The sequence below is a fragment of the Phocoena sinus genome, chromosome 7, assembly GCF_008692025.1.
Source record: "Phocoena sinus isolate mPhoSin1 chromosome 7, mPhoSin1.pri, whole genome shotgun sequence".
NCBI lineage: Eukaryota > Metazoa > Chordata > Mammalia > Artiodactyla > Phocoenidae > Phocoena > Phocoena sinus.
The window spans coordinates 34,718,575-34,731,417 of NC_045769.1; the positions used below are offsets into that span (position 1 = coordinate 34,718,575).

The 12,843-nt window shown below is 45.2% G+C and overlaps 1 protein-coding gene across 11 annotated transcripts in view; it reads right to left on the minus strand.

Moving 5' to 3' along the window:
* Positions 1-11,895, minus strand: part of CFLAR (CASP8 and FADD like apoptosis regulator) — a 56,188-nt gene extending 44,293 nt beyond the window's left edge. For 2 of the 11 annotated variants that reach the window (XM_032638221.1, XM_032638231.1), the window contains exon 1: positions 11,474-11,573. The gene's annotated coding sequence lies outside the window, so the exon portion shown is untranslated. The other 9 variants (XM_032638220.1, XM_032638230.1, XM_032638227.1 and 6 more) reach the window with 7 other exon arrangements.
* Positions 11,896-12,843: the final 948 nt, after the last annotated feature.

The following is a 12,843-nucleotide window of genomic DNA, read 5'->3' on the forward strand; positions in this document are numbered from 1 at the left end:
ATTATTGGAAAGACATTAATAAAGATCTAGATAAATGGAGAGCTTTACCTTGCTCATGAATAGGGAGATTCAATATAATAAAGACATGAGTTCTCTAAAAACGATGCTCTATGGATTAAAAGCAAGGGACTTATGAGGCAGCAATCTATACACAGTTCAATAGTAATTACGAGAAAAAGAGAAAAGTCCACTGCAAATATTATACTTAATGGTGACATGTTAGAAGCATTCCTTTAAAAATGAGGCTCAAGACAAGTATATGTATGATCATCCCTTCTATTCAACATTGTACTAGAGGACAGAGCTTAGCACTAAAATAAGAAAAGAAGGTTAGTTAGAGTATAAGCATCGGAACCAAAGAAGCAACTATCATTCTTCACATGCAATAAGATTTTCTACTTGGATAGGAAACCCAAGTATACCAACAGACAAAATGTTAGAATTCATAAGAGGTTAAGGTTTTGAGATATATGATTAATAAATAAAAGTCAATTACATCTCTGTACATTAGCAAAAAACAGGAAGAAAATGTATATTTCAAAGAAAAAATGATACTATTTACAACAGCAACAAAACCTGTAAGGTATACAGAATAAATCTAACAAAAGATACGTGAGACATTAAAGAAGAAATTATAAAACTTTATTGAAGACTTCAGTTAAGACAGATAATTGAAGAAATGTACAATAATCATGGACAGAAGACTCAGTATCATCAAGATATCAATTCTCAAATGAATTTATAAATTTAAGCCCAATCAAAAATCCAAATCCAAAAACTTGCCATGGACTGTGGCAAGCTAATTTTGAACTGATATGAAGGAGAAAGGTCAAGAATAACCAGTATAAGCTTTAAGAACAACCAGTTGGAGGAAGTTGCCTTAGCAGATATCAAGATTTAATACAAATGTATAGTAATATGACAAGGAATAGATAATAAAACAACTAATACACAGATGAGAGCTCAGGAATTAATCCACACACAGATGTCTAGGGTGGTCCTATAAATCAACAGGGAAAGGACATTAATGTCCAGAAATAGTGCTGAGACAACTGGGTATCCATACATATAGAGAGGATAAACTGGGATCCTTTCCTCACACCATTTACAAGTCAGTTCCACATGTACTAAAGTCCTGGACATAAAATTTCTAGAAGAGATTCTTCAAGAATATTATTATAACCTACAATTACAAAAATGAATTTGTAAGACATAAAAAGCATACAACCTTTTAAAAATGAAAAAAGATAAAGAGCAGACTCAGAAGACAAACGCATCATATTTAATTAACAAAGAACTAGTATCCACAATGTAGAAAGCATTTCTGCAAATCAATAAGCGTAAGACAAGCAACTCAAGGGAAGAATAGGCAATAGGCAGTTCCCAGAAAAAAAGAAAGCTCCAAACAGCCATAAACCATATGAAAAGATATTCAAACCAAAACAGTATTCAGAGAAATGCAAATTTAAACTACAGTGAGATATTATTTCACATTGGCCAAATGCTATTATCTGTTACCAAATGTCAGAGAAAATACAGTGAAATATGAAACCTTTTACATTGCTGGAGGAATTATAAACTGCCATAGCCACTTTGAAGAATAATTTGGCAATACCTGGTAAAGATGAAAGCACTCATTACTCCATGACATGAAAATTTGATTCCTAAGTGAATATCCTTTTAAAACTCTTAGACAGATATACCAAGACATGAACATAATGTTCCAAGCAGCAATAGATGGTATAGCAAAATAATGGAAACCACTTTAAAGTCTACCAAGAAGAGACTGAATAAAATGTCACAGTCCTTTGATGAAACACTATACAGCCCTGAAAATGAAAAACCATGAATGAATCTCACAAACAAACAAAAAACCAAACAACAAAACAAATATTTTTGCTAAGGCAAAAAGTTGCTAAAGCATGCATACCATATAATTAATTTACATTAAGGTCCTAAATGTTAATAATAACGCCATATATTGTTTAGGGATATGTGTGTGTGTTTGTGTGTGTGTATACTGAAAACATTAAAAGGGATTAACAGAATGTGACTAGATAAAAATACAAAGGGGAAATGACTGAATTTGTAACATTTTACTTCATAAACTCGGCAACAGGTATATAGATAGTAAAATAAATATACCTCTGACCACATTTTCTGACCACAGTACAATAAAATTAGAAAACGATAACTAGCCAAAAGGAAACCCTGTAAGTTTTTGACCTGAAAAAGGCATTTCTCTCTCTCTCTTCTGCACTCAGCATTTACAGTCCAGTTAACAAGTACTACATAAAAAAAAAACAACTGGAGTATGCCATATAGAAACTATCTCACAGCATTCAAAATGCTTTTAGAGCTTTTTTGATGTATATATAGACAATCCTTAGAACAAGAAAGCCTAGAGGCATCCCAAAGTTATCATCAAAAAGAACAAGTCAGATTTTACTTAACATGGTTCAAAAGATAGGGTAGAAGGAGTGGGGAGGGGGATGGCAGGTAGAATAAGTTCTTTAGAGTTTGGTGAAAGGATAGTGCCCACCACTTACCAGCCTCATTCTACCTGAACTTCCTAGTTCAACACCACACACCTCCTCTGAAGTCAAGGGCTTCACCTCACTCAGGGACAAAGGAGCTGTCCAAGCCCAATTCTTTCTCTTTCCTGCTTTCAAACACCCAGTCCTCCAGATTGATCACTATTTCTGTTAGTGTCCTTTCACTCCCACTGTCTTCCCTAAATGGGGGAAACCAGCAGCTGTACGTGTTTAGAATGTTTAAGGAATTCCCCTGTTCTTGTACCCCCTCACTGGCAAATTGTAATTAATGACTGTCTCTCCTTTTCCACCCCCACAGAATTTCCACAATGGTACAAACTGTCCCCCACCTTCACAGCCAGAGCAGTTCCAGTTTCATTTCTCTAGCAGTTGCCAGCGATCACTGAAAACACCAAACAAAGCAGATGTAAGTCACCAGGGTTCATTTCCACTGGCTAATGGAAAGGGTGTCAGGTGCTAGAAGCAGAAACCACTTCAGTTATTTTGAGTAGAAATACATTGAAATAGGCGCTTACAAAACTGCTGTAAGGGCTGGAGAAATGGGCCCTTGAGTGAGCTTCTGAGAAAGACTCCCAGGGCTCCCAGAAAGATCTTGTCTCAGCCAAGGCAGCGAGGAAGCAGGAGGCCATCACTGGTAGCACAGAGCTCAAGAACACCTCGGGCAGTGACCCCGAGATCAGAGGGCCAACTGCCACCCCATCTGCCTCCACTCCTCCAAAGCGGGTGACTGGACTTCATAATGCTGCTGCCCAAATCCCCACGTCACCACCACCATGCTTGCCAGCAGAGAATTGAACAAAAGCAGCCAGCTATTGGCCTCTACCCCACTTGTTTACAAATCTTGCCCAAATGCACCTTAATTCACATCCTGGTTGTAAAGGAGTCTGGGAAAGGCAGTTTGTAGTTTGCTACCCTCTAGACGGAAGTGGGAGTGGGTCCTGGGCACCAACTGACCTTAGCCACCAGAGAAGGATATTCCACGAGAATATTTTTATCCTCTTTGTGGTTAGATCCTCTGCACAGACCCCAGTGCCTGACTCCTAGTAAGCACTCAATGAGTATTTGAATGAACGAATAAATGGAGTTCTGTAAGTCGCTACCAGGTGACGGCCTCACTTCCTTTGCTCCCCAGATGGGACCTAGAGCATGTGCTACAAACCCTCTTCTGGCCAGCACCTCAATTCTTTTTTGCCCTTTTGCCGCCTGACTGCCAGCTCTGCAACACCTTGGTGTGCCAGAACTTTCCAGTTTGAGCATTGAAAGTCCCATGTTCCAGGAAACTCCTCAGTCCCGGGCAAACTGGGATGATCACCTCCACATCCCATCCTCAGATGGTGAGCCTCCACCACTCATACATCTAGAGGAGAAGTCATGCTGAACAGAGGGGAAAGATCACCCCACAAGCTTGTAGTCTTCAACCTCAGCTGGCCCCTTACTGCTGCTCGGCATGCTATTCCAGGACTGCGGTCAGCTCCTTTCAACACCCTCTCACAGCTTTCTTCCATCCTAACACCACGCACTGGGGCCACTTTTCATCGATGAGCTTGCCACTAATCAAGAGTGAGCTCCGGGGGCTTCCCTGGTGGCGCAGTGGTTGAGAGTCCGCCTGCCGATGCAGAGGACGCGGGTTCGTGCCCCGGTCCGGGAAGATCCTACATGCCGCAGAGTGACTGGGCCCGTGAGCCAGGGCCGCTGAGCCTGTGCATCCGGAGCCTGTGCTCTGCGGCGGGAGAGGCCACAACCGTGAGAGGCCCGCATACCGAAGGAAAAAAAAAAAAAGAGTGAGCTCCAGCTGTCCCTCGTCCTCCAGGGCCATCCACTTCCCCTGTGCCCTCCTGTTTCCATAAGCCCCTGCGCTTACCCTTTCATCAACCTCTCTCCACCTTCAGGGACTCCTCCCCTCAGCTTGTAAACATGTTCAGTCTCTTCCATCTTAAAAATAAAGAAAACAAGAAACCCCCTCAGCCTAAGATCCCCGAGACCAACCAGCCTTTCACTCTCTTTCTTTCATGTTAAGCTAGGATTTCAGAAAGGCAGACTGTAATGTGTACTTCAGCTCCTTCAACTTCTCAGTTCCCTCCTCAATATGGCTCCACCTGCATCCTCTCTGCCCCACATGCTTTACACAACGACACTCAGTGCCATATTGGAAAATGAGGCAAAGGAAGAATCAGTAATGCGGATACTGTCTTTATTTAAAATGTTGATATTTTGTTCACCATAGGTCTTTTGCATTCATGTCAATTTTTTCAAAATTTTGCATTAAAATATTATTTATCTTGATTTTCCCACCCCCTTAAATGTTGTGCCTGAGGTGAGTGCCTAACTCTCCTCACCCTAGTGTCCTCACCTGACAGTGTTCTTCTAGAGGCCTTGGTGACCTCCTAGTGGCCACATCCAAGGTCACATGGAAGTCTTCTTTTACCCAAGCATTCTGACCTGTTCCTTGAAACTCTTCTCTCTTAGCTGATCTCATACCACTATATTCTACACGGTTCCCCTCTAACCTTCCCTGACTCCTCAGCACCCTTTCTGCACCTGCTTCTTTTTTTTTTTTTTTTTTTTTTTTAATAAATTTACCTATTTATTTATTTTTGGCTGTGTTGTGTCTTTGTTGCTGTACGCGGGCTTTCTCTAGTTGTGGTGAGCAGGGGCTACTCTTTGTTGCAGTGTGCGGGCTTCTCATTGCTGTGGCTTCTCTTGTTGCGGAGCACAGGCTCTAGGCACGCAGGCTTCAGTAGTTGTGGCTCGCGGGCTCTAGAGCGCAGGCTCAGTAGTTGTGGCTCACGAGCTTAGTTGCTCCGCAGCATGTGGGATCTTCCCGGACCAGGGCTCAAACCCATGTCCCCTGCATTGGCAGGCAGATTCTCAACCACTGCGCCACCCGGGAAGCCCCTGCACCTGCTTCTTAAATGAGGGTGTGCCCTAGCATCCATCTCTCACCCTGGTCTTTCTGTTCCCTCTGCGTATGGCCTCACCCTCTCCAAACAGATCTTATCAGAATGAACTTCCTGAAGCTCTTGCTTGAACCAAATCACTTTCCTAAATTCAGACCTTTCAGTGATTCCTCATCTCCCATTGCAGGTTCCGATTTTCTTTGTATTCAAGGCCCCTCTTGGTCTAGCATCTGCATTCATCTCTCATTAACACACACCTTGCGCTTTCGGATTCAAACAAACCTCAGCGAGGAGTTCTTTCCCGCGCCTCTGCATATTTGCCTGGATTACTCGCTTCCACTTACCTGCCTGGCAAAACCGTACTCGGTTTGCAGGGCCAGCTGAAGTGTCCCCTAAGTGTAAAGCTTTCCTGGGAAGAACTCATCCAGACTTGGTTAGTAGCTTCTTTGTTCCACCACCATATTGTGTACCTAGCTCCGTGGCACCCAGCATAGCTCCAATAGGTGACACTAAAATGTGGTTAAATCAGGCTTTTCAGCCTTTCTCACAGAATGTCAACTTTGCCTCCAACCATCTGGTATTGAAAACACATAACATTCCCAGTAGATAGCTGCCAGCATGACTGGCTCCCATCATACTTAAACCTATCCAAGGACAGACATACTTAATATTCCATTCTTTGTACTGCTCTGGTCATGGCATGCCTGAAAGCAAGGTCATGTTCACTGAGCCACAGCCTGCAAGCAAATGTAATTTCCCAGCAGCGTTACAAAACTGAGCCGCAGTGGGGAGAAGCCTGCCTTGCCAGCTGCAGAAAGCAGCATGCAAACCTGGAACGTTCAGGTGTCTGGAAATCCCCACTGAGATATGAAGTTGACGGCCCTGAGGGAGTCACCCAGAAGTTTCTAAAAAGATCAAGGAGAAGGGGTTACATGATCCTGGGCAAAAAGAACGTGACCACCTCATAGGAGTTCAGTGCATCCCTGAACATAACAGGACCCACCTTCCCCCTCCTCCATCCGTGTACGGAACCTGTGGGTGTGGGCTGTGTGTGTAGCAATTTGAGCAGCTAAAATAATGAACCCACCTTTACTACATCTGTGGGCATTTTAACCCTAAGACAGTGTACAAAGTGCCACTTTGTGCCCTTTTCCCCCAATATTTAAAATGAGGTATTTAGTAATAGATCATCATGTGGGTTCTGATTTCTGCAATGCTGCAGAAACATAGTCTAGAAGACCAGGTACTGAGGCTGAAGCATAAACACATTCCAATTTGAGATTTAATGTGTAGTTTTTAATTTAATATTTTTCTGTTTTTTAAATTTAATATTTAATCATTTTAATGCACACTTTTAGCTACTGATACATAATGTATCAACAGCTAAAAGTGTGCATTAAAAAATTATTTGGCTTCCCAAGCACTGCATTTCAATTATAGCAAATTGCCCACAAACTATAGATGATCCCAATTATAAAATGGCATAAAGTTCTTTGATGAGGCTCAGCCCCATGACTCTCAGGGAAACTCCCACAAATTTCAACATAACATTACCTCAAATAACTTCCCTGGTTCGTAACAGCTGCATATGGGCTGCAGAAAATGAAGGAATGAAAGAACCCCAGAAGGAGAAAAGATCAAGATTGAAAGGAGATCATGAATCATCTAGTTGGATACAGAAACACGAGCAGAGTCACTAGAGAAATCCATTTCATGCAGTGGCCCACTCCTCCTGAATCAAAGTTATTTTCACTAAGGCAAACTTCTCATACAGAGCCCAAGCACCTCAGAGTACCTCCCCTCCTCTGCCCAACCCATAATCTAATTCAAGACACTTATCTCAGTGTTCCCTGGACAGTGTTTTTCTGTCCCAACATCTTTGCTCAAGCACTTGCCTCCAGTTGGAAAGCCCCTTCCCTCTTTTCAGTCTCTGCCTATTGAAATTCTATACCATCTTTCAAGGCATCTCTTCCTAAAGTTGTCTTGATTCCTAAATCAGGTCATCTCCTCCTGCTTCATAGCACTGTTTTTACTTTCTTCTTGAGTACTATCATATATGGTAAGCTCCCACTCATCTGCATTAGGCTGTGGTGCGTGCTGACCACGATCACCAAGCTCACCCTCCTAGGCCTTGAAGAGACTGGTCATCATTACAGAGCTCCAGCAGGCCTGTACTTGTGTAATGCCTACTCATCCTTTCATAATCTACAATGAATATGGAGCTGGTGGTGGAGTAAGAACCGTACTTGGAACCTGATTGTTAGATCCAGGAGACAAAGCTCGTGAAAGGAAGTTTTTGCACTTCTATGGGGGTAACAATGCTGTTATTTAAGAGCTGGGTGACGCACCATGCAGGGCTTCCTGGGAGCAGACAGGACCTCATCATGAACAGACAGAATACAATGTCTCCAGCCAAGCTCACCAGACATCCCCTGGCCTTTTAGCAAAAGGTACATCTTCCCAGTACATTTGGCTAAAAATTTATCCTTTGCACTTATCACAAGTTCTAAAACTCTAAGATGTATGGGTGAGAGTTTTCATTTTGCCAAACCTCCAGGCCAGTCCTCTGTGTGTAGTATGGACTCAAAAGTGCCTAAAATTTAAAGTAGTTTTTCCTCAAGTAGGACAGTCCTCTGACATCCCCATGATTACTGATAGCATCATACAAAATAAGAAAAATAAAAGAGAGCAAACTACATATTTTTAAAAAATACTTAGACTGTATTTAAGTGCATAAATGTCTGGAAAAGACAATAAACTGCAACTTTTGGTTATCTTAGGGAATGGACCCCTGCAGGCTTTCTCTATTTACTTTGCATGTATTTTAACCCAGATAATTATAATACAATTTGACTGAAAATTTTTTAAGAGAAAAAATATTACAATACAGAGTGTTAAATGCAATCCTATGGTAAGTGCAAAGATAGCCCCTGAGTATAGGAAAGTATAGAGGAAGGGAATCCTTACTATCTCTATGGAGGGTTGTGAAGTCTTTCTTGAGGAGGTGGCAGTAGCCGAATATGAAGGAGAAATAGGTCATTTCAATCATAGTGTTTCTTACATAACTGATTTACTCTGTAACCTGTTACCACTTCCCCAACCTGGCCCAACCGGCCTCCTCCCGTTCTAGACTGTTGATTCTAGACCCTTTTCTAGGCTGCCTTGAATCCAAGTTAACTTTGCAGGTAATTTTGCTGGGTCTCCCCAGTCACTCCGTGATTTTTTCTCTGTGGGGAAAAAAAAACAAGCTCAGATCCATCTCTATGTTCCCACCACCCAGAACTCTGCCTGGCCTTGAAGAGTGCAATATATATTTATACTGAATTATACTGAATTAAAGGAAAGGAGGCATTTCAGTCCATAAACACGAGTTTAATTAGCCTTTGGAGTCCTGTAAGGAAGAAAAAACCAAAAAGAATTCATTCCTGAGACTGTAAAAAGCGAAAGACACTCCTGGCGACTTGGAGTGCTGTGGGTGAGTCCCAAGGAGGCTCAAGGAAGGGCTGAAAGAAAGCGGGAGACTCAAGCCTTTTTTGCCGGGATCAGGGGACAGTGCCCCGACGCCCCCAGAGCTGAGGGCGACGCCAGCAGGGGGCGCAGGTCGGGAGAAAGGGTTCTCCGTCCATTCACCCCCGGGCAGCCGCCTGCTCTTCCCAATGGCTTCCGCCGGGAACCTCGCCCACCCTTGCCGGACACGATCGTACTTATGTATTATTTATGTGAAAAGTATTATAAACCTATTACATTACAGTACTATATACCCAATTGTGTTAGTTGGGTACCTAGGCTAATGCTGGACTTAACGAACGTGCTCCGGTTTGTATGTGGGGGACTTACTTGTACTCCAGACAGGACCAGGAACTGGAGGAGAGCATCGCAGGCGTCAAGAGGCGGCTTCCAAGCCAGGCATAAAGCCTCTGTGCGCTTCCTCCCAGCAGCCCGCCAGGAACGCACAGCCCAAACAAAACTTCCTGCTCCAGAACCCTCCGCCCCTACACCTTAAAAACTCCACAGGAACACACGGGTGTCCCTCCAGAAAGTAAACTCTCCCTTGTGTGGGCAAAGAGCCCACCTGGCATTGCGGGGAATTACTTGCGTCAGGTCAGGAACCAGCGGGCGTGGCCGCTGCGCTCTGCCACCCCACTAAGAACCGGGCTGGGACCCGCCTGCCCCCTGGGATCAAACCTACTTCCATTTCAGCTGCCAATCGGCCCTCGGCCACCGCTCAAAAAAAACTGCCGCCAACTACCCTCCCGACACTCCAGTGGCGCAAGATTCCCAGCGGGCAGGGGGCAAGGGGCACCCAGCCCCTGCGGGCCTGCAGGTGGATTCACCTTCGAGAGCGGGTGCCAGGTAGTAATACTGTTAAATGAAGTGTAAATGTCAGTTACAAACAAATGTAAAACAAGAAGTCGTTAGGAAAAGCCATTTTAATCAGGACGTCCAACCCAGAAGCTGTAAGTAAAATAAGTATTAATATTAAAAATGCAACTTCTGTAGGGCAGACACATTCAAAAGTCCCTTCCAGGGCTTCCCTGGTGGCGCAGTGGTTGAGAGTCCGCCTGCCGATGCAGGGGACACGGGTTCGTGCCCCGGTCCGCGAAGATCCCACATGCCGCGGAGCGGCTGGGCCCGTGAGCCATGGCCGCTGAGCCTGCGCGTCCGGAGCCTGTGCTCCGCAACGGGAGAGGCCACAACAGTGAGAGGTCCGCGTACCGCAAAAAAAAAAAAAAAAAAAAAGCCCCTTCCAAACCCGAATCTCTCTCTCTCTCTTTTTTTTTTTTTTTAAATTTTGGAGTTGGCCCAAGTTTTTAGCCTCTCCCCATGAAACTTTTAAACGATCATTTAGGGGAACCACCGGAGGGAAATTACCAAAAATTCAGTTTCTCTTATCTGAAATCTTTTATCTGAAGCAGGCCAAGCCTGCCAGAGACCGGTCTGGTCTTAGTTTTAGATTATCATGGTCTGTCGGTGTCCAACAGGTTCCCTACTGGCACTACCTCTCGTTTCGTAAATAAATTTCAAATGTCAACAAATGAAAATATTCGAGAGCTTTAGAGTCCTTGAACTTACTTCCTGTTACCTGAACCAAAAATTTGTTAATTTCAATGGTCTTTGTTCTATTGCATTCCACTGTTAATATTTTAAAAGAATATGCCCTGACCAGACATTCCCCAGACGCTTTGAAGGGAAAAAGGGTGGCAGCGGGAAGGAGAGAGAGTAAAAAAATTCTTGCCTCTCCTGTTGCTTCCGCCAAGACACACTACTGCACAAAATGTCCTAGTTCTCAACAACCGTGCCAAAGGAAGACTGCCAGATCTTTTGAGCAGGTCACCCCCGGAATTGAGCAACCCTCAGGATGTTCTTAGACAGGTCCCCGGTGTCCTTAGGCAGGACACCGGGGACCTGCCATAAAGCACACGGCCCGTTTTCTAGTGCTTCAGTTTGGGGCGAGAGTCACTGGGTCTGGGCGATCCGCCGCTCCGACCGCACCGGAATCCCGGAAGACTCAAGCGCCCCTCCAGAGAATCGAGGCTGGGGCGCTCCGGCCCGCCTGGTGCCCGCGGGGCAAATCGGAGATAAGAGATCGGCGGGACTGAGTCACCTGCCAGAAGTCCCACCCCTCCCCTGGCCCCTGCCAGGCACCCCCTGCCCAGGCCGAGTGCAAGGAAGCGCCAATCCGGGAACGCGAGAGGATACGGGGCCTGGCGTCCGGCGGGGAGCTGGGGAGGGTGAGGAGCTGCGGGGTCCCGCGCGGGCACGTACCGTCCTGCCCGCGGCTAGGCTCTCCTTTGGCTGCGACCCGTCAAGACTTCACTCCTCTGATACCTGAAAATCGCAGGCAAGATGGAGGCAAAGAAACCGAAAGCCTGAAAGCGGATGTGGCTTTGCTGGCCAGTCCCGCATGCGCTCGCCTTGCTCACCCTGGTCTTCTCTCGTATCGTACAAAAGCTTTAACCCTCTAAAAGGTTGATGGTCTGACATTCACTGTGTTAGACCCAGAGACCCCTCCCCACTCACCAGCCCTTTGAGTTGAAACACTGCCGTGCTGTTCAACAACCCGCCTGCCTGCTGTTTCCTGTTTACACCCGCTCTGACTGGGCTTGCTGTGAACTCTGGGTGTTTACCTAAATACGCAGATCTACTTGTCACTATGGACAGAACAAACTGAACGCAAATTCTTGTGCCCAAGAGCACAGTGAGGCCAAACAAACGGAAACCTTGGAGTTTGGAGCAGAGAAAGGTTTTTGGTGAGGCCATGCAAGAAGAGCAGGTGGTCCATGCCCTAAAAAGCCTGGGGCTCCCCAAAGGGTTTCGGCGAAGCACTTTTCAAAGCCAAGTAGGGGGTGGAGGTGTCACAGGATACGTGATCAGCTCTTGCACAATTCTCTGATTGGCTGATGGTGAGGTAGTGGGGTGGTGTCACAGAGGTGAACATGATCAGTCTTTAGGCTTCAGGAGGCCTGGGGCTCTGTGCTCATGGTCGTCAGTTAACATCTTCCGTTTGTTGAAGTGGCGGGGGGGGGGGGGGGGGGGGGGGGGGGCGGGGTTTACATCTGCAAAACAACTCAGGAAATGTGCGTCAAATACTAGAGCTACAGCAGAGGACATGGCGGGGGAGGCCTGTCCCACGGGAAGGCCCCCATGGGGTCCTGCTCTTTACTGCACTTCTAGTGTTTGTTATGGATGCCTTGGAAAAATAATAAAGAGCATATGTAAAAGCGCTTTATGCTTCATTCCTCATAACGACTTTCTTGTGATTTTTTTAAAGTTTCTAAACTTTTCTTAAATATATTTAAACTTACATGAAAGTTGCAAAAATAATACCAAGAAAAATTCACCACCGCATGACAGCATGAGGAGCTCTGCTGACCCACTCCCTAATGAAACTGGTGAAAATTGTTTTAAGACAAGCAAAAACAACCATTTACAGCCTTGGAAATATTCCTAAAAGAGCAAATAAATATCTATTCAAGAAAATCTAGGAAAAATTGGTAAGAAAGGCGAGAATCTGTGGTATTTCAACCAAGCCCTCTTCCTCTCTTTGCCCTCCCAACTGCAAGGCAGAGTCCCCACTCTGTCTTTAAACCGGGAACACTGGGCCTCCTCTTCCCAGGCTCCCAGTGGGAGGGGCAGATGTCAACAATTCTCACCCAGCCTGGCCCTGGCTACCTGATACTGAGCCTAAGTCCTGTATAAATGTGGTTGAGAGATGGAGGATTCTTTCTTCCATCCAGCCCCATTCATGCAACAGAGGCTCTACCTTGGGCTGGAGCGCTGAGAATACTGGGGTCCTAATCACCCTTACCTCAGCTGCTGTAGTAGTGGTTCAAGCCAGAAGAAGAAAGCCAAGAAAACCTCGGGCTGCTACGCATCCTCACCTAGAATTC